The sequence below is a fragment of the Ascaphus truei genome, chromosome 6 (assembly GCF_040206685.1).
Source record: "Ascaphus truei isolate aAscTru1 chromosome 6, aAscTru1.hap1, whole genome shotgun sequence".
Classification (NCBI taxonomy): Eukaryota; Metazoa; Chordata; class Amphibia; order Anura; family Ascaphidae; genus Ascaphus; species Ascaphus truei.
Genome location: NC_134488.1, coordinates 107,711,199 through 107,738,330, shown reverse-complemented (window position 1 = coordinate 107,738,330; position 27,132 = coordinate 107,711,199). Strand labels below are relative to the sequence as shown.

Below are 27,132 nucleotides of genomic sequence, written 5' to 3'. Positions count from 1 at the left end.
GCGTGTTAAGTCTGTCCTGGTATTTTTAGCTTCTGGGCTGGCTGTTCATTGCTGATCTATCTATTTGGCCCCCTGTTTTGATTCAGCCTTGGAAATGGACAGCACAGGGTCTAATCATTCTGAATCGGAAGCGAGGTGACATAAATTACTGCTTTAAGTGCAATAAACAAAATCGTGGTACCAGCTGTGCATGATTGCAGGAAGCACAAGTTTTCGTGCTCTGTGATTATATTTAAGCAAGAACGGAAGAGACCCCCTTTGAAAGTGTAAAGTGAGTTCAGACAAAATATATATATATTAACAGTGCTAAGCCATAAGTATACCTGCCAACTAACTCCAGCTCCAATGTGAATGATCCAGTCCTTGGTCTGCATCCCCATTTGCTCTTTGTGTCCGCAGAATTAGCATGATCGAGTAAGTGCAGGGGAATGTCTGGACTGGATCATTATCACACTGTGAACCTGAAGTTAGTTGGCAGAAGGCACAGCATGACCCATTCATTGGAATAGGCTGCAAGATGCCTTATAGCTTAGCACTGCTCATTAACCCTTCCACTGACAGAGGGCCCAGCAACAGATTGTGCTGGATGCATACAGGGGGATTTCAGGAAGGAAAGCGAGGGGAATCTTTTCATCTTTCATTGACTTGACTTCAAACATATTTTACAGTGAATTATAAGGGCGTCTCTACATAAGGAGAGTTGGCCAGTGTGATCACATACATCTTTGTGTAAGGAATTATGCAGCAGTTCTTTAGCTGAGACTTGTGATTGTTCTAACGATTTGTGCTGAGAATACCCTTATAATTTGGGCATACAGCTACTGCACACCTTCCATAACTGTAATCAGATTCATGCATTGCCCTCTCATAGTGAAGAGATAACAACCATATAATGCATACAAAAAGTGTCACTTATAGAGTAAGTAAGCAAGTGTATGTATGTATAGCTTTATTTATATATAGCGCCATCCCGGTACGCAGCGCGTCACAGCAGTAGTACAGGTGACATAATATTATAACACATAATGGGAATAAGCGCTTCAGACATGACAGTAACAATAGGAAAGGGGTCCTTGCCCTGAAGAGCTTACAATCTAAGTGGTAAGTAGGGAGAACTTACAGAGACAGTAGGAGGGTGTTATGGTGAGTGTGTCTGCAAGGGGCCATGGTCAGTGCATTTGTGATGTATAGCAGGGGGGCGCAATCTTTTTTGCAGGCAATCTTTTTTGCCTGCACCCCCCTGACGGCGGTCCCCTCACCTCCACTTAATTTAAGTGCCTTCGGGAAGCGCGCAGGGCCTCTGTAAACCCTACGCCCCCCAGCACTCAGTCTCGCGCCCCCCATTTTGCGCACCGCTGATGTATTGTAGCAGCCAGCGGAGCAATCTATATGCTTTGTTAAAGAGGTGTGTCTTTAGATAGGTCTTAAAGGCGGAGAGAGAGGGTGCCAGTCAATGATTGAGGGGAAGGGCATTCCATAGGTGTGGGGCAGTGAGGGGGAAAGGTTTTAGGCTGGAGAGGGCTTTATATACAAAAGCGGTAAACAGAAGACATCCTTGAGCAGAAAGCAAGAGTCGGGACGGTGTATAGCGAGAAACTAGGGCTGAGATGTAAGGAGGAGCAGAAGAGTGTAAAGCTTTCAAAGAGAGGAGAATTTTGTAAGTGATACAGAGTTTAATTGGAAGAAAGGAGAGGGATTTCACCAGGAGAGATGGGGAGACAGGTGAGTAAAGTGATTCTAGCAGCAGCGTTTGGGATAGATTGTAGGGGAGTCTGGTGAGAGGCAGGAAAAGTCGAAAAGTAGAAGGTTAAAATATTCAAGACGGGAAAGAATGAGGGCCCTTTATTAGAGTTTCAGCAGCAGAGGGACAGAGGATAGAGCATATCTTTGCAATGTTATGGAGGTAAAAAAACGATAGGTTTTAGCTACATTGTGAATGTGAGAGGAGAATGGGAGGGAGGAGTCAAGTATGACCCTGGGGCAGTGTGCTTGTGATACTGGGTGTATGATAGTGCTGCTAACAGTAATGTAGGAGGAAGTATGAGGAGCTCCATCTTGGGCATGTTAAGTTTGAGTCAGCGGAAGGCCGTCCAGGTTGATATCGCAGAAAGACATTCAGAGACTTTACAGCAGGTGTAAGGTCCGCGATTGAAAGGTAAATTTGTGTGTCATCAGCATAGAGGTGATATTTGAACACTAGAAATGTGGTACGGTCACCTAGAGAGAGGGTGTACAGAGAGAAGAGGTCACAGGACAGACTCCTTGGATACATCCACAGAGAGATCGACAGAGGAGGAGGTGTTTGCAAATGAGACACTGAAAGTATGATGGGAGCGGTAAGAGGAGATCCAGGTGATATCCAGGATAGATCTCTGTTACGGATACCAAGAGTATGGAAGATGTGAAGGAGAAGAGGGTTGTGACGGTAAGGGTAAATGTGACTTCTTTTAGTAAAGGTTAAGCCCGCCATTACCCCTACCTGTCAATAATACATCTGTATTATGGTTGTATATAGATCTGTATTGTAAGCCTGGTACCTGCACTTCAGGGACCAGGGGTTCATTTTGTGTTCAGCTGGGAATGTTGCAAAGTGGTCTGTGACCGTTTGCTGTGACAGTTTTCATGAAACTTTCTGAACATTGCATTTCTACCCTCCAATCAGGGTCTTGGTCATATTGAAGACACCTGGCCTTATCCCTCCCTTAAAGTATCCATGTTGCGGCATGGAGTATAAAAGGTGGTGAGGGAGACTCCTTGTGAGTTGCTGTTGGCTTTAGCTTTAGCTCTAGATCTATGTTCCAGTGGGGATTCCAGCTGCAGTGTCAACTCCAGTGCTGCTGCTAGACCTGGAGTCCTGTTCCAGAGGAGACTGCATGGAAAAAGAAAAGGGGAAATCTCTTTAGGGAGGTCTCTGCGTCTAGTTCTAAAGGGTAACCCCAGTTCCCCCATTTGGGAGTGTGTGTTTATCTTTGCACAATTGTGAATACCTTTTTTCCAATAAATTCAATTTGATCAACTCTGTTGTTCTGTCTGGCGAATTGATCCCTGATGTGATAGTCCTGGTTTCCCGTGTCAAGGGTGGTCAAAGGCTGCAGAAAAATTGAGTAATATGATAAAGGTCATTACACTTTGTCTTTTGCAGCATGGAGGTCAGTAGTGCTTTTGGTGAGGCTGTTTCAATGGAATGAGCAGTGCGGAAGCCAGATTGTAGGGGGTCTCGGAGAGAATAGATAGTGAGAAAATGCAACAAGCGAGAGAACACAAGGCGATCAAGGAGTTTAGAGGCAAAAGGCAGGAGGAAGACAGGGTGATAGTTTGAGGAGATGGGAGGGAATGGGGTCAAGAGAGCAGGTGGTAGATGGAGAAGAGGAGATCAGCAGCAACACGTCCTCCTCTGTGAGCAGGGTTGCCACCACTCTGGGTTTGACCTGGAGACTATGAGTTTTGGCCACGTATCTCCGGGCTTACCTTGTAAACCTCTGGATGGCGTCACGCTCCGCATCCTCGGCGTCCTCCCCGCATCCCCCCCTGCAACTCCTGTCAATATGGCTGCACGGCATCAAATGGCGCTGCGTTGCCATATCAACGGGACCGCTATGTGATGTCACAGCATCACGTGACGCCCGTTACCATGATGAGACGCTATGTGACGTCACGTCACGTGGCGCTGTGTTGCCATGACAACGTGATGCCTCTGCACCACTAGGCGTCCCGTTGTCATGGCAACTTGACGCCGCGTGGTGTCACGTAGGGTCCCGTTGTCATGGCAATGCTGCGCTATTTGACACCTCACAGCCATATTGACTGGAGTTGCAGGGGGAGATATCGGGAGAATGCCGGGAGACGCCGCCACTGAAGGTAAGCACTAAATTTTAAAATGTTATCTCCGGGTTAGCCTTCAGTAGAAGGTGGCGTCCCTGCCTGTGACAGAGGAAAAGGAGTAGAGGAAGGCGGGAGGAGAGTTAGGAAGAGGTGTAGACTGTGAGGAGGATACAGAGGGGATGTCTTGTCCACTGGAATTCATCTTTAAATAGTCAGCAAAGTCCTGAGGGGAAATAGAGGAAGAAAAGAAGGTAACAGACGGTGGTCTGAGTAAAGAGGCAAAGACAGAGAAGAGTCGGCGTGGGTTAGACTTGAGTGTTTATTAGTGAAGAAAAGGAGGTTTATGTAGCCCGGGAGCGGGCAGAACTGAAACAAGATAGTATACATTTGTAGAATAAAGCTTTATTTATAAAAAAAAAATCTATTAGTGAAGGTATAAGTGGTCAGTGTGTGATGGTACCAATATTTTTTATTTATTTAATAACCCAGAGAACCACTGCTTTGTATTTATTAACTTAGAGGTTCGCTTACATTTTAAAGAAGAATGCATTTATCAAAATGTACTTTATTATATAAAGTCCGATAGCGCTGAGCTGGTTCTATCGCGTGGAAAGCTCTATTGAAGTTAATAGAATATGTACGTATATTTGTATGGTTTTATTTATATAGTGCCGCTGTTTACACAGCGCGTTACAAAATAACAATGTAGCACTGTTACCCCCACCCACTAGGAGATGTGCTGCTGGTTACAAGGGTTGTCGGTGCGCATACCTGTGAGGGTCAGGAGAGCTGAGTTCATCTGCGGTGTAATGGAGATCAGGACAGGCTTTTGGTGATCCTTGAGATTCTTTCATGGTGCTAGCGTCTCCAGTTGTAGTGGGCTTCAGGGTTCCAGAGATCGGCCCCCACCACAACATACAGTACCTTCTATCTGCCCAGGGGCTGACACTCAGACAGAGGTATAAAAAAAACAGGACTTTATTTGCAGTCACTGCTCATGGTTATACAGCGTTGCAGGGATTCCTAGGTTTCAGTCCTATGGATGGTGCTGGATCCCCTTTGGTATTATAGGGTCCTTTATCAATCAGATGTTCCCCCAGTGTGGGCACGCTCATCCCCGATGGGAGAGGCTCACAGCCCTACCAGTCTCTTCTCACTTCAGACCGGGACTGACTAAATCTTGGGCACTTCCTCTCTGAGATCTGGAAGGGGAGGGCCTAGTGCTTGCACCACTATTGGCTGCTTGCAAACACCAGGTCACCGCCTCCTCTGTCACTCAGAGAGTAGCAGGAGGGGGTCAAAAGCCCCATAGAAGAGCCTGTCAAAGCCTGTAGATATCAGGACTTAAATTACAGGAGGCAGAGAGGCAATCTAGACCAGCTAGGCTACAACAGTAAAAGGTAAATAAAGTATAAATAATGGCTAGAAGAATGACAGGTAAATGACACATAAGGGATATGATAAGGGAGGCGCTGCCCTAAAGAGGAGCTTACAATCTAAGTGGTATGTTAGGAAGCTTACAGACCCTGTAGGAGTAAAATGCTTTATTAAAAGTGCATTCTGGGCATGTGGAGTCAGTTGTAGAGGTGTAGAATAAAGCCCTAAAATGTCCATTTTCTTTTCTGAGAATAACTATTGTGATGTCTTGGTCACGCTGCCCCGTATTAAAAGGTAGGAAAACATAGGGTTCACTTAACAGGGTTTACAGTATTTGCAGGGCAAAACAAGGATACGTAAAAACAAAAAAGGACCCAACTCCTCTTTGGCGCTCTAACTAATACATCTTAGTTACTCAGTATAAGTGAGAAAACAGAACTCTTTCTCCACTCAGACCCCTGAACATGAACCGCAGTCCTCCCTGAGGCTGTAAGCATTTGGGCTTCCAGATCCGAACAGCAGCTGCCCAGGGAGGTGTCTGGACTGCCCTTTATACTGAAGTGTGCAGTCCATCAGTTAGTGCCCAGGTGAGGGGAAAGCATACACACACAGGAAAGTGCTAGGCCCTATATACCTCCCTTCAAACGCTTTCTCACTGAGTACATCACAATATGAAGTTTTAATAGAAGGGTACAGATAAAAATGAGAGACTGGATGACAAAGAAATGAGCATGACATACAGAAATGTATGCAAAACCATACAGTCTTATCACGCGAGTCCTGACTAACTAGGCCATGCTATACCTCAGCCAATCTCTTGCTGCGAGGCACATATCCCTCCAAAGAGAATGAAAAGATCTAAACTCGCCATGATGGAAAACGTCCCCAAACTTTGGAAGAGTTGCATTGGGGACCGGATTAAAAGGGAGCGTCTGAAATAGGAAAAGTATCTTAATGGCTAGTACTGTCATCTTTACGCTAGCAATTTGCCCAAACTAGGGGATTACAGATGTATGCCATTTTGTACCGTTTTTATTAGCGGTTTAGTTAGATAGGGAAATACATTTTCTCCTCTCTGTTTTTTTTTCTGTAAAAACTGAAAATACATTTCATACATTGAGGTCCAAAGAGCTTTTCCTCAATGCTTAATAGGCTTAGGATTTCTTGACATCGGGCACAGCACCACTGCTTTTTTAAGGCAGTTTCACCACTGAGCAGCAACATTTAAGCCCTTTTTATATGTGCTGTGAAGATGATTCCCAGTGCTGGAGAAGAGTTCTGCTTAATTGAAATGAATGGAACAAGCTTCATTTTTCCAGCACCGGTGAGCGACGTCACAGTATAGTGAATAGGGGCAAGTGATAGGTAAGTAAGGTCCAGCTCATCATGTGCTGTAAGATAACAGCACATCTGGGCACAGGCCACATCTAATTCAGCTGTGCTCTTTCCATTCCACAGAAGAACAGCTGCATAAGCAGCATGAAAATCAGAGGACTGTGGCAGGAACAGACATGCAGCTGAGAACAGCAATCTGGGATCCAAGTCTGGCATTATGTGCTTGAAGGTTGCCCAGTTACAAAAACTGCTAGGTGAACTTCCTCAGAGCATTGTCATGTCCGTGCCACCCCAGCAGGGCTCTTGATGTGCCAATGTGTGTCTCATGCCTTGACTGTTTTCAGGACACATGAATGTAGTAACAAGCTCTAGAGTCACTTCATCAAGTTCTCTGTTCACACCCTTTCCAGCAACTTAAGGTTCATGGAATTTACAGGTCACCAGACAAATATTCTCAGAGTTTAGTATGGAGTCTATTTCTCCTACAGATCCACAACGCTTATTTTTTTCTGTAAGATGATAAAGTGATGGCTCAGAACATCTGAATAGAAGCCATATTCAAATTCTTCCCTGCTGAAAGAGTTTGGGCTAACACATTTGTCACAGGTTCAGTTCTGAAAGCCAATGTCCTGTATCTCTAAGTGCTAAATCAGGAGGTAGGGGTCTCAGGCTGGCCTCACACCACATTGTCACTTATAATGTACGTCATTTTGAGAGGGGCAGGTCTAGCATGGTAAATCGGACACAAACATAATTGTGGTGATTTTCGTCAGTCGTGTCTGATGCAATATTGACATTGATGTGTGCAGAACATAACAGGAAGGCAAAGAAGCCTTTTAAAGATGTAGCCACTCTTACACGTGGTATTAATTAGGAAGATTAAGTCCAAACTTTGGTTTGGATTGAAGAAACCTGCTTTAGGAATCAATGGGAGAATGTATTACTGCCCAGTAGAGGACTAGAGAACTTACACCACTTTCCTGCCCTGTCCTGTCCTGATGCATTTGTGATCTTATGCGCTGGGATTCACATGAATGGCTTGAATGGCAGTTAACGTGGGATATGACACCTTATTGATGTGTATTAAATCTCTCCATGGACTCAGGGTGGCAACTTTTGACCATACGTCTGTTGGTTGCCTGGCTCCATATGCCATGTATTATCATTCGCTCGTACACAACCACATTTTAATCCCAATGGATGCTGTGTGTTTGTGTAAATATGTATACATATGATCCTGGCTTCTAGTCAAAATGTCAGTCGGTAGCATGGACAACTACACATACACAAACTCTCTTACAACCTTCTCTAACATCTCCCTGCCTTAATCACAGGGAGCTGGGCTCCAGCATGGACAGTGAATAGTGCAGGCATTAGGGAGCTGGCTTGCAGCAGCGTTTCCATAGGCTCTGGCTCAGTTTGAAACTGCTTTCCCCATCTGACACTGTCTAGTGTTACCCCTCCTACTCCCCCCTCAGCCTCCTCCTCTCCTGGCCATCGCTAGCCCCAGTTAGCTGGCAAAGAATTCTAAGTCATCATCTGCAAGGCATAGACAGAAAGAGAAAGAGAGAGAGCGAGACTGCAACCAGAAACTGCTCTGGTAAGTTTGCACAATTTCTCTATTTCTTCTGTCAGTCTGTCAGTCATTCTTTGCATGTGCTCTGATCCCAAGTAGTTAACTTTTTGATCTCCAACCAGTCTCCCTGTGCTAGCGAATCTTTAGCAAGCTCCAAGCGTTATCAAAACAACGGCAAAGGGTGCCAGGGTTGAAATCGGAGACTGGGTTCATACATTAAGAACAGAACAGAGTACAGAATTGCCCCTTTTGCCAGCCGTTTGCCCCAACCCTACATGGGTGAAGTGACAGCCAATACAAAAAAAAAATAGAGAGGGAAGATAGCAGTGACAGATACAATCCTGGGGTGCTCACTGGTGTAATGGGCGAAGAAGCACAATTGGATCTCAGCAGCAGTGCCACCTCCTCAGACACGATGACCCATATTTAAGGCACCTTTCGGTGCTGGGACAAACCTTATGGCCCATTCGCTGCTTAGTAAATATGGCCCTTTGTATTTAGCAGAGTAGGTAGCACTTTTCTAACCCCTCAAAATCTTTTGCCCCGTGATGTGAAGTACTCCTGAGTGCCTCACATCTGTATTCTAGGAAAATGGGAGATTTTCAACAGGCTAAAATTGTTCATTCTTTTTTTTTTATTTTCATCTCCCACTGTGTTGACCTGTAAAGTTTTATTCACAACCCACAAAAAAAATCCATTCCTTTTTTGGGCAAGAATGAACATATTTAAAAAAAAAATATTTCTTTACTGTTTTTCCTGCATTAGCTTTTTTTTCTAAATTAGCTCCAGAGACCATTTTTCATCATGTTTCAATATTAACTGCATCAAACAGTACCACTACTTTTTAACGCATCGTGACTAAGAAGACCTAAGTGAAATTCTAAGAAACCCCCAACCCTCTCTAATAGCGCGTCTGAGGTCAGATGCATTGTAAGGAACCCCAACCCTCTCTAATAGCGCGTCTGAGGTCAGATGCATTGTAAGGAACCCCAACCCTCTCTAATAGCGCTTCTGAGATCCGATGCATTGTAAGGAACCCCAACCCTCTCTAATAGCGCGTCTGAGATCAGATACATTGTAAGGAACCCCAACCCTCTCTAATAGCGCTTCTGAGATCCGATGCACTGTAAGGAACCCCAACCCTCTCTAATAGTGCGTCCAAGATCCGATGCATTGTATATTCTTCTATATTTGATACAATTTTCAAATTACCAGAACACTGCAGGATGCCTGGGGAACCCTGGTTGCAAAACACTGATGTAGGATATTGAAAATAGGACCCAGTTATGTGCAGGCCTCCAGCACTGAAGAAGCAGCTGACCTGTTGCAATAGTTGTCAAATCCCAATAACAACGTTGCTAGCATGGCAACGATCATTGGGGGGGACATGAAACAGGGGGATGCCCACCTGGGGCAGGATTTGTGGTTCATGGAGCTAGTAAATGGGGGGAAATTGTAACAAGGGTGTGGAATCCTTTGACTTATTTCATTACGATGGACGGGTTAACCTATTGTGTACTGTTGGTCCACATTACTACAGAGCGTGAACAGCCAAAGTGGATCTGCCTGGTTCCCGGAACTGTTGATGAATATTAACTATTTAAGACATGGGCGGCTAACTCCAGTCCTCAAGGGCCACCAACAGGTCAGGTTTTCGGGATATCTCTGCTTCAGCACAGGTGGCTCAATCAGTGGCTCAGATGACTGACCCCTGGTTTTAAACATTAGACAAAGGAGTGTATTTAGCAAACTTTGCCGGCAACAAAACTGGTGCAAAAACCACCAGATTTATCAACGAAAATTAAATCATTTTTTTCCTTTGAGAAATCTGGTGCAGTTTGGTCTGTTTTTTTTTTTTTACATCCAATGCACACCCAACATATTCCCGACATCGTGCCTAGTGTTCATACTGCTTGATATACAGACGTAGAAAGCTTTAATTTACCTACTTAAAATACAGAATATCATGTCATAAGAAAATATGGGATTAAATAGCAGTGAGAATGCAGAATGTCACACCCACCATTATGTGCCAGCAGAATTAATACCTCTTGCTACATCTGTATAATAATGTATCTGTTTTGTTGGACTTCATTTTGACATTAATTCAAGCATCCAAAGTTATAGTTTGTTCCCCCCCCCCACCCCTCCCTGAAAGGTCCAACCAGCAATAGGGCGGGGGGTCCCTTTATTTAAACTTCTGGCCACAAGAAAAGGAGAGAAGCAGTATTTTCTGGGAAGGCTTCTCTGTTCACACCTCCCCTGCTGTTGGAAATATGACAGGGCTCAGTGTTCTCCCTGTGCCTCTCTGCCCATCCCCACTGCGGCACTGCCCCGGAGAGAGGAGAGCGCGCGCCAGCCAAAGATCTTTAATGCTCGTAAAATGCAGAGTGCGATCTGATTTCAAGATATTCCAGCACAGCTGGGAGTCCTGTGCGGGGGAGCCGAGCCCTAGGAGGTGATGGAGGAAGTGCTTTGGGGAGATAGATGGAAAAATAAGGAGGAGAAAAAAAAGGGGGGGAGGCAGCGTGGAAGAGAAATGGGTAAATAACGACAATTATGCAGCATTAAAAGGAATATAACTTTGGGAAACTTAGATTGTAAGCTCCCCGGGCCAGGGATTTCCTTTCCTAATGTCTGAATTTGTTGCGCTTATTGCATTGTAATTCCCTGTTATATTGTCTCTTTTGTAAAGCACGGAGTACACTGTGGGGCCTATATAAAGGTATACATACAAAAAGCCCATGTAGAAAGGACAGTAGGAAAGATAGGAGGTGGTAGTTTGCATGGGAAGCTACAGACAGCGGCAGTTGCTGCTGAATCTGATCTCTGTCATAGTGGGAGTATCAACAGATACAGTAGAAGCTGAATTCATGAACATGTGACCTCTGGGTGCACCAAGGGAGCTACAAAGCTATTCAATAATGTCCCTCCTAATGCTTCAGTTGCATTTAGCAACAGAGAAAGCAAAAGGTTTGCAGAAAAAATAATAATAATGAAAGCACTCAGCCAAGCAACGTCTTGTAAAGCATTTCAAATGTGAACTCGAGTAAATGAGTATTTGTTTATTTATTTATAAAATATTTTACCAGGAAGTAATGCATTGAGAGTTACCTCTCGTTTTCAAGTATGTCCTGGGCATAGACACTTCACCATTAAGTGATACCTTTTTTTATTTAGAATAACAATTGATATTATAAGGCGAGCTTTCGAGGGTTCTCCGCTCTTCTTCGGGTCAGCGATACTGATTTACAGGGTGTAAAAAAAACAAAAACAAGATAGCCAGCTAAGGCAGACCAAGGAGACGGAATAAACAGACAGGGCAAGAAATGGATGAAAGGGGTAGATAGTGAGACGCAGGACTAGAGACGACGAAACTGTCAAAATCCGTTTCGCAGAATTTCCCGAGCTTTCCATTCAAAATACGTTCCACGGTATAAAATCGGTGCGGATCAAAAACCCGCATTGGATACAATGCGCTTGTGGATTTTACCAATCCAATCCCCGGGTGGCTGAATCTGTGGATTGGATTGTCGGTGATAAAAAGACAAATCGCCCTTTTTGAGGATGTTTCATGGAAATCCGCAGATCAAAGGAAAAGGACGATCCGCGGCGGATCCAGATCCGTCCCAAAAATCCACCCATCTCTACACAGGACCCAACATTTATAAGCAGTGTGCAGGGGGGGGGGGGAGAAGGGGTTAATTGCAAAATTCACAGAGACGCAGGGAGAAATATTACAAAAAATGATGGTATTGTGTTAAAAAAAAAACATATCAGCATTAAATCTTGTTTTAGTGTCACAGATTATTATTAAATATAAAGTCATATTTTAAGATATATTCAACAGCTTTTCAAAACACCACTCCCAACAGTAAAACGATTAATCCCACAGAATATGTGCTGCTTTTGAACCACCAAGGAATTTAACCCCTTCAAAGCCAGATGGGTCAGCAATGCGCCACTGTCAGTAAAGGGGATAGAGACTAATCTCCGTGCCGGAGGTGCCTGGCATGCATTGAATGGAATAAAAGAGCGTAATATCCAGGCACGTAGTAATTTGTCTCCGTCCTCAGTTTGTACCCACTGATCCGCTGCTTGTAACCCAATGCAGAACAGTCCCAAGTATTTCAATATAAATGTTACTATTGCTATGGACTCTTTACTTATACACACTGCATGCCAGGGTGGGTCTCTGCTTTCTTCTGTCCTCAGAAGCATAACTCCTGCAGCATGCTATACATAGCACGATACTGTGCCTCCCCTCTAAAGCACGCAGCTTCACATACAACCATGCATACTTGTATATAAATACACCCACCATTAGATTTGCCTTTATCCCATAGACACATATAAATCAAATACTCAGGCACACAAACTTGGATGCAGGATGTCACAATCAACCTACATAGTTAGACATTTCTTACAATCAGACAAGAGCTTACAAAAATACAACTAGAGGGTCTCAGTAAGGGAGCGCTGTTTTTTTTTGTAATGGTTATTGAAGTAACTGAAATAACAAAGCAAGTTATAGGCTGCAAAGTGAGGGTAACAATCTGGGATCCTGCCTTTATTTTTGCATTTAAGAGCTCCCCGTCCCAAATAATGAACAGTGAAAGCAGACTTTAAGTGCTTCCCAAAATATTTGCCTTATATCCCCCATTCTATGGATCCCATGCCTTAAATCTCCTACATGTTAGTGTAACGTGTTCTCTGGATGTGTTGAAGTACGTATGCAGAGGCGGTTCTACCATTAGGCAACATAGGTGTCTGCCTAGGGCCCCGCAACTGAAGGCTCCCCGCACAGGCTTCTATGCTCAAGAGTCTTTTGGTGGATCTCAGTGCACTCATGGACATTTTTCTACTGCAGCTGATGGGTGAAACCAGGTGCGCAGTGGGAACCAGATGGAGTTTATCTCTCAGCAGCATTACATGAATTCCCCCTCACAGGCTTAGAAACATATTGCTACAACAAAGCTGCAAACATTGGGCGCTGGAGGCCCTGAGAAACTATTGCCTGGTGACGCGTGAAAACCTTGAGCTGCCATTGTACAGTACGGCTAAGCCTGCTGGTGGTACTGTATGTATGTATATCTTTATATAGCGCCATCCATGTACATAGCGCTTCACCGCATCTTGTTCTGCACAATAACTCATCTGAACTAGAGGATATAGACCAGTAGATCTCGTCCTTTTTCTCTTGGGCGCCCCTATTTACAATGTTTGGTTGCTAAGGCACCCCTGCAATAGTGCAAAAAGCTACACACACAAATAAGACAGACAGTCACAGCAAAAACAAACACTACAGTAAAAGAAAAAGAAACAGGAAACCTCACTCTGTTTACACCTCTCTCCTGCCCGTGCTGCTTCCTCCTCTGTTTACCCCCGCCCTCATAATAATGCAGCCAATCAGAATGGAGGAAACTGCCCAGCCCCCTAGCAGCTGCCCTTCTTTTTCCATGCTGTCTGAGATCAGGAAATCCCCTGACACCCCAGGGAACCGCAGACAGGAAATCCCCTGACACCCCAGGGAACCGCAGACAGGAAATCCCCTGACACCCCAGGGAACCGCAGACAGGAAATCCCCTGACACCCCAGGGAACCGCAGACAGGAAATCCCCTGACACCCCAGGGAACCGCAGACAGGAAATCCCCTGACACCCCAGGGAACCGCAGACAGGAAATCCCCTGACACCCCAGGGTACCGCAGACAGGAAATCCCCTGACACCCCAGGGTACCGCAGACAGGAAATCCCCTGACACCCCAGGGTACCGCAGACAGGAAATCCCCTGGCACCCCAGGGTACTGCAGAACCTCGGTTGAGAAACATTGATATAGACTGTGTCATGATAATGTCATGAGATATTGGGTATTTTTAATCCCTCTGGTGCTTAAGGGGTTAATGAGCTACACTTTTAACAAAAATACAAAATGGTGCGTCTGAAACACGTCAGAACTGTTTCTTTGAACTGCTCTGAATTTCAAAGGGATTTACTTGGGGAGGGGAGTCCGTGTGGATGGCCCACTCAAGGTGTCAATTGAATTAAACAAGGTCTACAGACAGGGTTGGGGGAGAACAGCTTCAAGGTATGTTGTAGAAGGGGTGGGCTCATGAAGGTGCCCTAAGAAAGAATTGTACTTAAGTCTGGGCCAGGTTGTAAAACAGCAGATCTGACCAGGGGCATGCTTGGATAGCATGGCAGACCTCATCTTCTGAACCAGTGCCTCTCTGGGAAAAGTCCATAGCATGTGGTAATGTACTGTATAGGATTTTCTATTTTACCCCTTTTATTTTAAGAAGCTGTTCTGCCATATATTGTAATTTTATGTCTATTTTGTAATACCTTTTCTGTAATTCAAGCACTGTATTTTTATATATATTAAAACATTTAATAAGTAATGCTTTGGGCTCTGAATGAACTTTGTGCACGCTGGAGAGAATAACTTGCTAAATTCGGGCACATGTTACTACAACTGATTTTGTGTTAGAGGGCATAGTCTTTCCTATAATAAACAGGGACCTGAGGCCCAGGCGGATATTTTAGTCTAAGATATTTTATCATATCTGCATAACCTCAGGTGGTAGCAGTGGACGGTTATGATGTGCAATTGAGTAGGGGTTAAGACTAACTCGCTGGTTCCTTCCAGAGGAGAAAGGGCGGTTGCTAGAGAAGCCTTGTGTATTAACCCTGGTTGCATATCTAAAGTCACGTGCTCACTTGTGTGGTGTTCGTGGCGGTGGTATATTGGGACGGCTTGAGGAGAGATACAACCCATTTGAGGGACCCCTGAGTGGGTGAAGAGTGGGTACGCTTGCGAGCGTCGGTATTAACCCTTGTCCGTATGCAGGTCGCGTGCTAGCAGGGGGTCGTACGTTACAGACTGTAACTGAATTGAGTCTTGTAGGTGTAAGAAAACAAACTGCAATTCTTCTAGGTGCTGCGAGGGCAGCTTATTTCATGATGCCAAGAGGATAGTGCTATTTAAGATACAGTCCTCCCAATATGAAAGCAATCTCAGTGATATAAAGCAGATTCCCAAGCTTTTGTCTGCGCTTATCTGTTGGCGACGGTGACGTCACTCTGCGGTCGCTGGAAAAATCAAATTGACTTGACTTCCAGCGATCGTGACCAAGCTGTCGCTTCGTCACGCCGCTTCTACTATAAGCGCACGCGATGGCGGCAATACATTTGTTTTGCACGACGTTGCGTCGCCGGCACTATAAGCGGTCTTTTCTTTTCCTAGATGTTTAAGATTTTATATTTTTTATATAAAAAAAATATATGCATGTACAGTATGTGTGTGTGTGTGTGTGTGTATATATAAATGTATTTCAAATGTATTTATTTATAGTCATTTATTTATTTATTTAGATTTATTTATTTATTTTTTGGCGGCTGCTGTGTGTGATTATTTTTTATTGTGGGTAGTGGGGGTGGGTGAAGGGGGTATTAGCCCCAACGGTGGCCGTTTAGGGCTTGCGGGGGGTAGCGGGAGGGCTTAACCCCTTCATGACCGTAGCGGTATTAACTGCTACGGCCGTGAAGGGGTTAAGTGCACCCGCAACCCCCCCGCAAGTCCTAAACTCACACCAAGGGCCAAATACCCCCCTCACCCACCCCCGCTACCCACAATAAAGCGGGCACGGTGAGTTAACCCCTTCATTGCCTTAGCGGCTATACGCTAAGGTAATGAAGCAGCATTTCTGTATTTTTAATAATATTGTGCAGGAGCAGGGGGTCCCTGAGCATTAATTTCTGGCTCAGGGAACCCCCTGCTCACTGTACAATATTATTAAAATACAGAAATGCTGCTTCGTTACCATAGCACATAGCCGCTAAGGTAAAGAACGAGTGTTTATTTATATATGTTTTTATTCACAGTGTAGATGTGCAGAGGGTCTCCGGAGCAGAACCGCTGTGGTTTTAGGTCCGGGGACCCCCTGCTCCCCGAGATACAGGCCCCTTTAGGGGGTGCCGGTATCCCTCTGCTTGCTTTACAGGCCGCGGTCACGTGATCGGGACCTTTAAACGCAGAGGGATACCGGCACTTCATAAAGGGGCCTGTATCTCGGGGAGCAGGGGGTCCCCCGACCTGAAACCAACGCGGTTCAGCTCCGGACACCCCCTGCACATCTACACTATGAATAAAAATGTATTTTAAATAATTTTGAATGTGCCGATGTTTGCGCAGAGAGAGCAGCGGTTCTCTCTCTGCTGCAAACACATCTCGCCCCCGCCGGCCTACAGTATCATTGATGTGCATATACAGTACTGTATGTGTACAGTACTGTATGTTAGGGGTTATAGGGGTTGTTGTTATACAGTATATATATATATATATATATATATATATATATATATATATATACTGCATTACAATTCATGAATTTATGCCATCTGGCGGACACGCGAAGCATTGCAGCCTAGTAAATCCTGAACCATTATTAACACATCAACCGCGCGTCAGCCGGGCATGACCCCTGGCTGGGAAGGCAAAAGGAGCCCGGCATGCTCCGGGTGAAAAGTGTCACATTCCAGGAACATGCCAGTTATTAGTAAGAATAAAAGCTGCCGCAGCAGGATATGTATATATAAATGTTTATGGTACACAAAACATATTAATGTTGCCCACTTTATAAAGCAGCTGCTTTTTGGGTCTGTTTAGAACAACTTGTCTCTTGAACCCGATTTTTCTTTTCAATCCTAATATGCCAGGGCAAATACAAATACTATTCACTTTTAACACAGCTACAGTATTAACACAGCTGCATTGTTATATGAATTTAGCTTTGGACAATGCTTGGTTGACAGAAAACACCCATTCAAGTCAATTTTGCTCATTGGTGCTACAATCGGCCATTTTAAATTAGCCCCTAAATATGGTTTGGGAAGGATTGCTTTGCATCGCAGACCCTCCTGGCAGTGAAGAGGTTACACAAGTTTGAAAGTAGCACTGGGACTTTAATGAAAAATAATCAGTACTCAGCTATTCCCATCACATATCAATCCTTGCTGTCTCGTGGTTGTATCTATGGATGCTTACTGGTCCTTGTATAAGTTGGGGCATTGTGTGGGCTGGGGAGTGAGGACTGATAGCTTTTAACTACAGAAGATTGCTTTAGCAATTGGCTACTGTCCAGTATTACTAAAAGCTTCCAGCCGCAGGGATATCACTAGCTATGGAAGTAGCATTGATTGCAGTAATCTCTCACGCAGAACAGCTAACACCGCTTCTATCTCTTGTCCTCACAAATTTCCATTATCTTTTGCCAGCCTTTCCCGCTCTCCTTATCCCTCCCCCATGCTCTCCTGTTTATTTAAAGGGGTACTCTGTCCCAGGACCAAAGTGAGCTAATGGCAGTGGCACGTTTAATAGATTAAATTTAATGTCTCCATGTTTAACACATTCTTTTGAGGGTTTTTACAGTGTCTATCTAATCTCTTTATTATGACTGTTTGTCAAATCCTAAATATACAGATGCCAATGATAAGGTGATGTGAATACATTCAGAGGACCCAGAGAAAGAGAAAACATGTTTATTTTGGAAAACGATACAAATCATTAAAATGGTTACATTAAAGAAGCAGTTGCCCCCTCCAAACTCCCCTTCCCCCATTTGTTCATACATGTGTGGAAAGCAGGGGGTCTCTCAAGCTGAACCACATTAATTTCAGTTTCAGGGGACCACCTGGTCACAATATATATATATATATATATATATATATATATATATATATATATATATATATATATATATATATATATATATATATAATGTGTGTATGTTATTAAGAATCTATATTAGTGTTAGGACCCTTGAGACGTGGTCTGCCTTGGAGGGGCTCAAGGGTTTACGACACTTTGGCCAAAGAGTTAAACTAAAAGATATCTATATCTATATATACTAGCTGATATACCGGCGTTGCCCGGAAGCAGGGAGGGGACGGGGGGCGTCAAAGGCAGGGGGGGGCATCAAAGGCAGGGGGGGGGGCGTCAAAGGCAGGGGGGGGCGTCAAAGGCATGGATTCCTCCCCCTGCATTTACTCACCTGGCAGCATGCCGTGCTCCTCGGCCTGCCAGTGGTTCTCTCCCCCCTCGTGGCCTCCGGCGACTCCCGGTGGCACAAAGGAGCTATTGCGCGGCCACAACTCCCTGCCGCCCTCCTCCTGCTCCTCGGGGATGTTGACCGGGGTAGCGGCGTGTGGGGGTGGGGGGTGAGCCGTAGAGAGCATGCTCTGGGCGGTGGTGGGGAGTGGTTGAACGCCGGGGAGCGGGGGTCCTTCCGGAGGCTGCCTGCCCACTGCCTGTCCCCGCGCCGGGGAGGGAGGGAAGTGAGTGCCGGGGAGGGAGGGAAGTGAGCGCCGGGGAGGGAGGGAAGTCCTTCTGGGCGCCGACATCTTAGCCACTCAGCGAGGCTGCCTGCCCACTGCCTGTTCCCCCGCCGGGGAGGGAGGGAAGTGAGCGCCGGGGAGGGAGGGGAGTGAGCGCCGGGGAGGGGGGGATGAGAGAGAGGGAGTGAGCGCCGGGGGGGGGGGGGGGAGAGAGAGTGTGTGTGTGTGTGTGGCCGAGGGGGAAGAGAGTGGCAGTTGGGTGACGTCAGAGCCACCAATCTGATTGGCCAGAGGCTGAGGACCAATCAGATTCACCGCAGATAGCACTAACCTTTCGATTTTTTATATATATATATATATATATATATATACTGTACCGTGTATTTGTGTCAATGGATGTAGCACTGAGCTCTGTCTGTGTTTCATGTTCTGTCTCTGGTTTTAAATATATATATATATATATATATATATATATATATGTTAGCCACAGAACGGTATCATCTATTTATTTTTTGATTATTGAAGCTCGGCTAACACGGTACTGATACCTCTATATATATATATATATATATATATATATATATATATATATATATATATATATTCTCACACACACACACACCAGGGAAGGTGCCGCTGGCAGCGTCCGCTCCAGGGGAAACAAAATGGCCGTTTAATCTCTTGCATTACACGGACCAACGTTATGTGGAGCATCACTTTCTCTGACACTTCTTTGACAATTTGTTGAACAAGTGAGTTGTGGTCGTAGTTAAGACAATAGGTGACTGACGGACACAGGGTTTTCTCTGGGCACACATCTTGTTTAACGGAGCAGAAATCGTCTGAGTCTTTGAGAATTTCAGAGTAACCAAAAAATAAAGTAGCATGTGGCTACGCTTGGATTAGACAGTGTTAGCCAACTGCAGTCCTCAAGAGCTACCAACAGATCCGGTTTTCAGGATATCCCTGCTTCAGCACAGGTGGCTCAATCAGTGGTTCACTCGAAGACTGTGCTGAAGCAGGGATATTCTGAAAACCTGACCTGTTGGTAGCTCTTGAGGGCTGGAGTTGGCCACCCCTGACATGAGAAGTATTAGAATCTCGAGGTTTAGTGATATCCGGCTGGCTTTATATCCAAAGGAAGCTTAGACGTGTCTTTGAAGGGAGACCCTTCAGGCAGTGCAGAGCTCCGTCTCAGTTGGAATGAATCCACACAGGGCAGATGGAATTCACGTGGCTTTCAAGCGCGATATGTCGTCCTCAGAGAACGCGGCCCCTCCCCCCACTGCAAGGCCGCAACCAGACTCAGGCCGCAGCTTGAAGCAAACGCTCTATAGAATTTGGCGAGAGTCAGCAGACCAGGTCAATTGGCTTTATTAGGATAGTCGGTCAGCGGATGAAGCTACGCAACAGCTCAAAATTCCGGTGAAATATAGCGGTTTGGGAGACAGCGCAAGCATGTTGTAGGCCACTGTTTACTTATACATCACTGGAACCCCGGGGCAGGACATCTGTCTTTGACAACACATATAGTATCTTTAAGGCTGCGCTTATAGTGCTGACAACGGCGACAGTGACGTCGCATCAAAAGAAATGCATTGCCGCCATCGCGTGCGGTTATAGTAAGCGCGATGCGACAGAGCGAAGGCTTGGTCGCGATCGCTGGAAGTCATCTCAATTTGATTTTTCCAGTGACCGAGGCCCGCCGTCGCCGGCACTATAAGCGTAGCCTTAAGGTAGCTCTGATAGACCTAATCCACGGCAGTGTAAGGCCCAGGTCGAGAAAAAAGGTGTGAAACTTTAGCCCACCTTTACTCCCATTCACTTGGGTGGGAGTAGGCGTGCTAAAGCTTGGCTCCCTCTTGTGGATCTCGCTCTAAATCAACAATCTTAGACCGACCAGGCAAAGAGCATCAAAATTCAGCCGCCATCTTTAGCGCACCCTTCTCGGAAATCTTTGCAATGGTAAAGAAAAGACGATTGTTGCTATAAGGGTGACTGAATGTTTTTAAGGAAGTCAATTACAATGATATGTAAACAACCTAAGCTTCAGCCCCATGGGCTAAAGTTTACAATACCCTTCCCTCTTCCCTCGCTTTCATTATGTGGGGTCGCCCCTTTAGCAGCTGTACTGCTATTTTTAAGCATTACCAAGCACCATCCCACACCCCACCCACTTTAAAAGACCAAACAAGGTCCTCAGTGAGTAAGGCCTCGTCCAGGGTGGCGCTGAGCAGGCGGACGCGCTGACGCTGGCCGCGATGAAACACATTGCGGCAATGTGTGTGGCCAGCGTGAGCGAGCGCCTGCACCTGAGCATATGCTTAGATGCTTGCAGAGCGAGCAAATTTGAATTTGCCGCCCGCAAGCGCGTCACGTGAGCGGTTCGCCCAATGAGGGCGGACCAGCTCCGTGACGTCGTGAGCGCGCACCTAGCTGGTCACAAATCGGCCGGTCCAGCAGGGCGCAGCGCACGAGCGCCAGCGCGCCCTCTCCCTGCCTGGCCGCAGCCTAAGATTCAGGTCGAAGTGATACCTTTAGTGCAAGCTTTCAGGACCACAAAGGTCTCCTCTTCTGGCAGATATTCTACAACTGAAGCTGACATCACACGTCATACCACTTTTAGATTGTAAGCTCTTCGGGGCAGGGACTCCTTTTCCTAAAGTCTACTTTTATTTTTACGTCTGAAGAATTTATTTCTATTGTGTCCTATTTTTAAGTCACGTGTGTTACTGCTGTAAAGTGCTATGTACATGGATGGCGCTATGCGCACATACATAGCATACACAGGGGAATTTAAACTTCTGCCAATATGCTGCAGTTCCCTTTCTTGTATTACTATTAATCGCGCACGGAAAATGAGCAGCGCAGCCAAGCTGTACCTGCCAAGATTTAGCGAAGAAATAAAAAATAAGTAGAAGCAACATGGTTGCACGTGCTGTATGAGGAGCTGGGGGAAAGTCTGGGTCGGCATTGATACACGCAGCCAGGACATTTTCTATTCCAGGAATCTACTGCTGCTGGATGGTGTCCCACCTCCAGACTTCACAAGTCTCCCGTAGGGCAGTCCAAGGCATTGGAAGGACGTGATTGCTTCCCAAGGAGCACAGTGCTTCAGTCTTGGCCTTGTCCATTGGTTTCTGCGTGTTTAACCTGTTGGCTACCAGAGGGTCCTGTGACACATTGCACATGATAAAGAACAAAGTAACAGTAGGTGTAACATGGATGTGTTTCTATCGATCTCCCCCAGCTGTAGAAGTACTGTACCCCAAAACAGAAACAGCACCAGATTTATCAAAGAAAAGAAACATTGAAACAAATGGAAGCCACAGCTATTTCCTCAGCTATTTCAGTTTTGAAGATGGAAGCTTTTGATAAATACAGCAGGGCCCCGCTTTTCGGCGATCCGCTGATACGGCGGCACCGAGAAGGGGGCCGCCATCTTTGATTCAGAGTCACGCATGTGCAGAACGGGCGGTTGCGCAGACCGTTGTCTGCACGCGCATACCGTAGTTTGCGCGCGCAGACCATAAACCGCGCATGCGCAGAATGGCAAACGCCGTTCTGTTCATGCAAAATCATTGAAAATCGCCGGATACGCTTTCCGGCGATTTTCACTATACGGCGGGCCCCTGGAACGGAACCCGCCGTATTCCCGGGGCCCTGCTGTAACTCACTCCCTCGGCTGTAAAACATGGGAAACCTGTGCAGAAAACAACATATTATCAAAGTATGTATGTATGTATGTATGTATGTATGTAGCGCCCACAGTTGTACTCGGTGCTTTACAAGAGAGACAATACAGTACAGGGAATTATAGTACAATAAGTGCCACAAATAAAAATCAGACAACAAGAAATGAAATCCCTGCCCCGGAGAGCTTACAATCTAAGTGGTATGTTGGGAGATTTACAGAGGCAGCAGGTGAGGGAATAAGTGCAGTAGATGGCAGTGCTTGCCCACAATGGTTGGTAGGAGAGACTGAGTGTGGGACAGGAGCCATAATTCCAGGCCAGTGTTTTTCAACAGGGGTTCCCAGAGCATCCCTAAAGGGTTCCCTGCAATGTTCAGGTCATGTGACAATTGTACCAAATACATAATAATTTACAATGCATCTGATCTCAGACGCACTGGGGTTCCAAAAAATGCATCTGATCTCAGACGTGCTATTACAGAAAGTTTGGGGTTCCTTACAATGCATCTGATCTCAGAAGCGCTATTAGAGAGGGTTGGGGTTCCTTACAATGCATCTGATCCCAGACGCGCTATTAGAGAGGGTTGGGGTTCCTTACAATGCATCTGATCTCAGACACACCACTATTACAGAGGGTTGGGATTCCACAGAATTACACAATATAATTATAGGGTTCCTTAATAAAAAAAATACAATAATGTGGGATAAGGGAAGGGGGGGGGGGAAGGTGAAATATCGTTTGGGGTTGCCCATACCCTCCTTTTTTATAGGTTTTTACTATTTGAGTGTATTTTTTCTTCGATGTATTAAAGTTATTTTAAACATACCTGGATGCTCCATAAAACACCCTGTGCATCAAGGTGTTTGTCGTCTACCATTCGACCTTTAGCCTCCAGAGTTCACTAGGCCTCAGCTTTGTTTGGAGTATGAACATACTCATATGTATTCCAAGTACATTAATCTTACCCGATACTAATATGTTTAGGGATTAATTAGGTGTGCAACCCCAAAGGATATTTCACCTCCCCCCTTCCCTTATCCCACATTATTGTATCTTTTTGCAAACTTCTTAGGAAGTCCGTTACCCTGGGTAGATCCCTTCAGGTTGAGCGAGCGCATTCTCTTCTCTTGGTGTTTTATCAAAAAAATCTTTTTTTTTTTTTTAAAAAAAACAAAAAACACTGTTCTGGGCTATCGAAACAAAGTTATCCCATTTCTCCGTCCTCTGATAAATCGGATTCTATTATTTAGCACTGGCTTTGTCCCAGTTTTGTAACTGGGAAACTGGTTGATATTCCCTACTGGATGAGAGTTAAAAAAGGGAAAAAGTGTTACTTTATGTAGCAGGTGTATATCAAGCAATAAACCCCACGGAACTAAGAAGTTTAAAATACAGTTGTCGAGAGTACTGTAATGTAACAATGTATTCTACATTACATTTTAACATAGAGCAAAAGATAGGCAGAGCACCTATCACAATTGTAGCAAATATACAGTTAGGTCCGGAAATAATTGGACACTGACACAATTTTCATCATTTTGGCTCTGTACGCCACCACAATGGGTTTGAAATGAAACATCCGAGATGCAATAGAATAAGTGCAGACTTTCAGCTTTAATTCAAGGGGTTGAACAAAAATAGCGTATGAAACGTTTAGGAATTGCAGCCATTTTCATACACAGTCCCCTTATTTCAGGGGCTCAAATGTAATTGGACAAATTAATACAATCGTAAATAAAATGTTTTTGTCGAGAATTCTTTGCAGGCAATGACTGCTTGAAGTCTGGAACGCATGGACATCACCAAATGCTGGGTTTCCTCCTTTGTGATGCTTTGCCAGGCCTTTACTGCAGCTGCCTTCAGTTGTTGTTTGTTCGTGGGTCTTTCTGCCTTAAGTTTTGTCTTCAGCAAGCGAAATGCATGTTCGATCGGGTTGAGATCAGGTGATTGACTTGGCCATTGCAGAATATTCCACTTCTTTGCCTAAAAAAACTCCTGGGTGGCTTTCGCAGTATGTTTTGGGTCATTGTCCATTTGTAAAGTGAAGCGCCGTCCAATCAACTTCACTGAATCTGAGCAGACAATATATCCCTATGCACTTCAGAATTCATCCGGCTGCTTCTGTCTTCTGTCACATCATCAATAAACACTAGTGATTAAGTGCCATTGTAAGCCATGTATGCCCATGCCATCACACAGCCTCCACCGTGTTTTACAGATGATGTGGTATGCTTCGGATCATGAGCCGTTTCAAGCCTTCTCCATACTTTTTTCTTCCCATCATGCTAGTACAGGTTGATCTTAGTTTCATCTGTCCAAAGAATGCTGTTCCAAAACTGGTCTGGATTTTTTTAGATATTGTTTGGCAAAGTCTAATCTGGCCTTTCTATTCTTGAGGCTTATGAATGGTTTGCACCTTGTGGTGAACCGTCTGTATTTGCTCTCGTGAAGTCATCTCTTTATGGTAGACTTGGATAATGATATGCCTACTTCCTGGAGAGTGTTCTTCACTTGGCTGGATGTTGTGAAAGGGTTTTTCTTTACCATGGAAAGGATCCTACGATCATCCACCACTGTTTTCTTCCGTGGACGTCCAGGCCTTTTTGTGTTGCAGAGCTCACCAGTGCGTTCTTTTTTTCTCAGAATGTACCAAACTGTTGATTTGGCCACTCCTAATGTTCCTGCTATCTCTCTGATGGATTTTCTTTTTTTTTGAAGCCTAAGGATGCCCTGTTTCACTTACATCGAGAGCTCCTTTGACTGCATGTTGTGGGTTAACAGCTTCCAAATGCGAATGCCACACCTGGAATCAACTCCAGACCTTTTACCTGCTTAATTGATGATGAAATAACGAAGGAATAGCCCACACCTGTCCATGAAACAGCTTGAGAGTCAATTGTCCAATTACGTTTGGTCCCTTGAAAAAGAGGGGGTTACATATTAAAGAGATGTCATTCCTAAACCGTTTCTCCAATTTGGATGTGAATACCCTCAAATTAAAGCTGATAGACTGCACTTTAAGCCCATATTCATTATTTAACTGTAACTTGAATTTATTTTGGTACACAGCCGAAATAACAAAACTTGCATCTGTGTCCAATTATTTCCGGACCTAACTGTACAGGACTAAAAAGTGTCTGTATTCTACATGCAGATACGTATCCATCACTAAAACACTTGACGGTTTACTAAGTCTCAGTGCAAAAAAACTGCCGCACAACCTGTAAAATAATTGCAAGAAAGGAAACCCAGTTGCTCGCAGTGGGACTTCTTTTCATTGATAAATCAGTCACTTTTTTGCATCAGTTTTGCAGATGTGTTTATTTTAAGAAGCACACAGATGTGTATATGCTCTAATATGCATCTTGCATGTGTTATGATTTATTTAATCTGCACCCACATGCTCTTTTTAGTCTCCTTTTGGCAGTGTTTTAAGGAAGGAAATGAAATGCAGTCTTGGGCTGTGAAACTTCTGATCATGTGCCGGGCTGCGAGCCTTTATAGACAATGCAGCCTGTATAATCTGATTTCTGTTCTCCCAGATATGCTCTGCAGTGCCAATCAGCTGCCCATTTCCCCACGTAGAATGGTCACGGGTCACTATTTTAGGATTCAGATCTAAACATGAAGGTGCATATCAATCTGCATAGATTTATTTCTGCCTATAAGGGGGAATCAAGCTTCTCCCAAGTCTTTCCCATCATGTTTACAAACTAATCTACAGCTTCGTAGCATACTGAAGAGGAACCGCAGTGTGATATGTTGTGTTAGCACTGTGTCCTACAGCTACAGCTGCATGTCTAGTTATCAGTCATTAACTAACCCTACAATATTCAGCTCTAAAATTGCAATCATAGATCCAGAAATAAAATCAAATGTTCCTTTTTGTAATGTTGTGTTTCTCTGCAAAAAAAACCCCATTAGGTTTCTTGATAAAATTAGAGCAGCTGAAATTTCCTCTCGCAGAGAGAAATGATACAACTGAGAGGACCAAACGGGAACAAAGAGGTGTTGTAACTAACCTAATGGGCCAAACAAAGTGGGGATTGTGCCTGGGACGGTGCGAGTGACTTCCGAGGGAAGGATTGGGACTGTCAGCAATAAAACTACACTCTCATTATTGTGTGTGCTCTAAAACTCAAGCCTTGTTCTCATCTCTCACAAGGGCTTACGGTGCCGATCTTAGGCCCCTGCATATCTAGTTTATACCCAAAACCAACCTACCCAAAATAAGTGACTCCAATGCACTGTTGTTGCGGGTAATAAATGGTCACAGCTTTATTATACCAGATACATAAATCTACTAAAAGAGACTGCGAACCAGCCACGGCGTACCAAGACCGGCTGTCAAAACAAACCTGGGGTGGAGTTTGCTCAACCCGTAAATTTGATGCGTTAACTGAAACACAAAAGAAACACCCCCGTTGGCTGCCAGGTTCCAACAGTGCCAGCATCCACAGCCAATAAACAAACGGCCCAACCGTATAACCAGTGCCTATATCCCTCAGTGTTATGCATCCTTTGCAGAATCCTTTGTTCTGACCCTGTGCCCCCCCCTTGCTTCATCTTATACCTGCTTTCTCATATCTGGCCACAAAGTGGCAGGAGGCGATGCCACCTGCCCGCACAGAGCCAGGTTGCGAGTCAGACAGACCCCCGGGACGCAGGCCTCCTTTGATGCCCCAGCAATAGCCAGAGGATGGCCCCATGCTGGGGGCCTCCGCTTGTTCTTCACTATGCATGTCCTGTTGTCACCACGTATGTATAAAGCACCCAACTGAGTTGGATTACCTTGTTTATCTGAACATTCTAAAAAGAAAACCTCTCTGCAATGACCTGTCTCTAGCAGTTACTTCAAGTGTCCAGCCAAGTGTGCAGTGCCAAACCAAACAAGGGGCGCATTAACTCGGAAGGTACATGAAAAAACACAAAATAGTGCAATATTGTATGGCAATAGCAATTTGTGACCAAAAGATTACACTGGTACACTCA

The 27,132-nt window shown here is 44.9% G+C and overlaps 1 protein-coding gene and 1 long non-coding RNA gene across 4 annotated transcripts in view; one reads left to right on the top strand and one right to left on the bottom strand.

Annotated features, from left to right (window-relative positions):
* Positions 1-969: 969 nt before the first annotated feature.
* Positions 970-8,152, bottom strand: LOC142497623 (uncharacterized). Its single transcript, XR_012802292.1, has 3 exons — positions 4,594-8,152; positions 2,988-3,089; positions 970-2,869 (listed from the first exon to the last, which is right to left on the bottom strand). It is a non-coding gene; the product is annotated as an uncharacterized LOC142497623 (long non-coding RNA).
* Positions 8,001-27,132, top strand: part of LOC142497622 (protein kinase C and casein kinase substrate in neurons protein 1-like) — a 43,001-nt gene continuing 23,869 nt past the window's right edge. For 2 of the 3 annotated variants that reach the window (XM_075605665.1, XM_075605666.1), the window contains exon 1: positions 8,001-8,134. The gene's annotated coding sequence lies outside the window, so the exon portion shown is untranslated. The remainder of the gene's footprint in view (positions 8,135-27,132) is intronic. The other variant, XM_075605667.1, reaches the window with a different exon arrangement.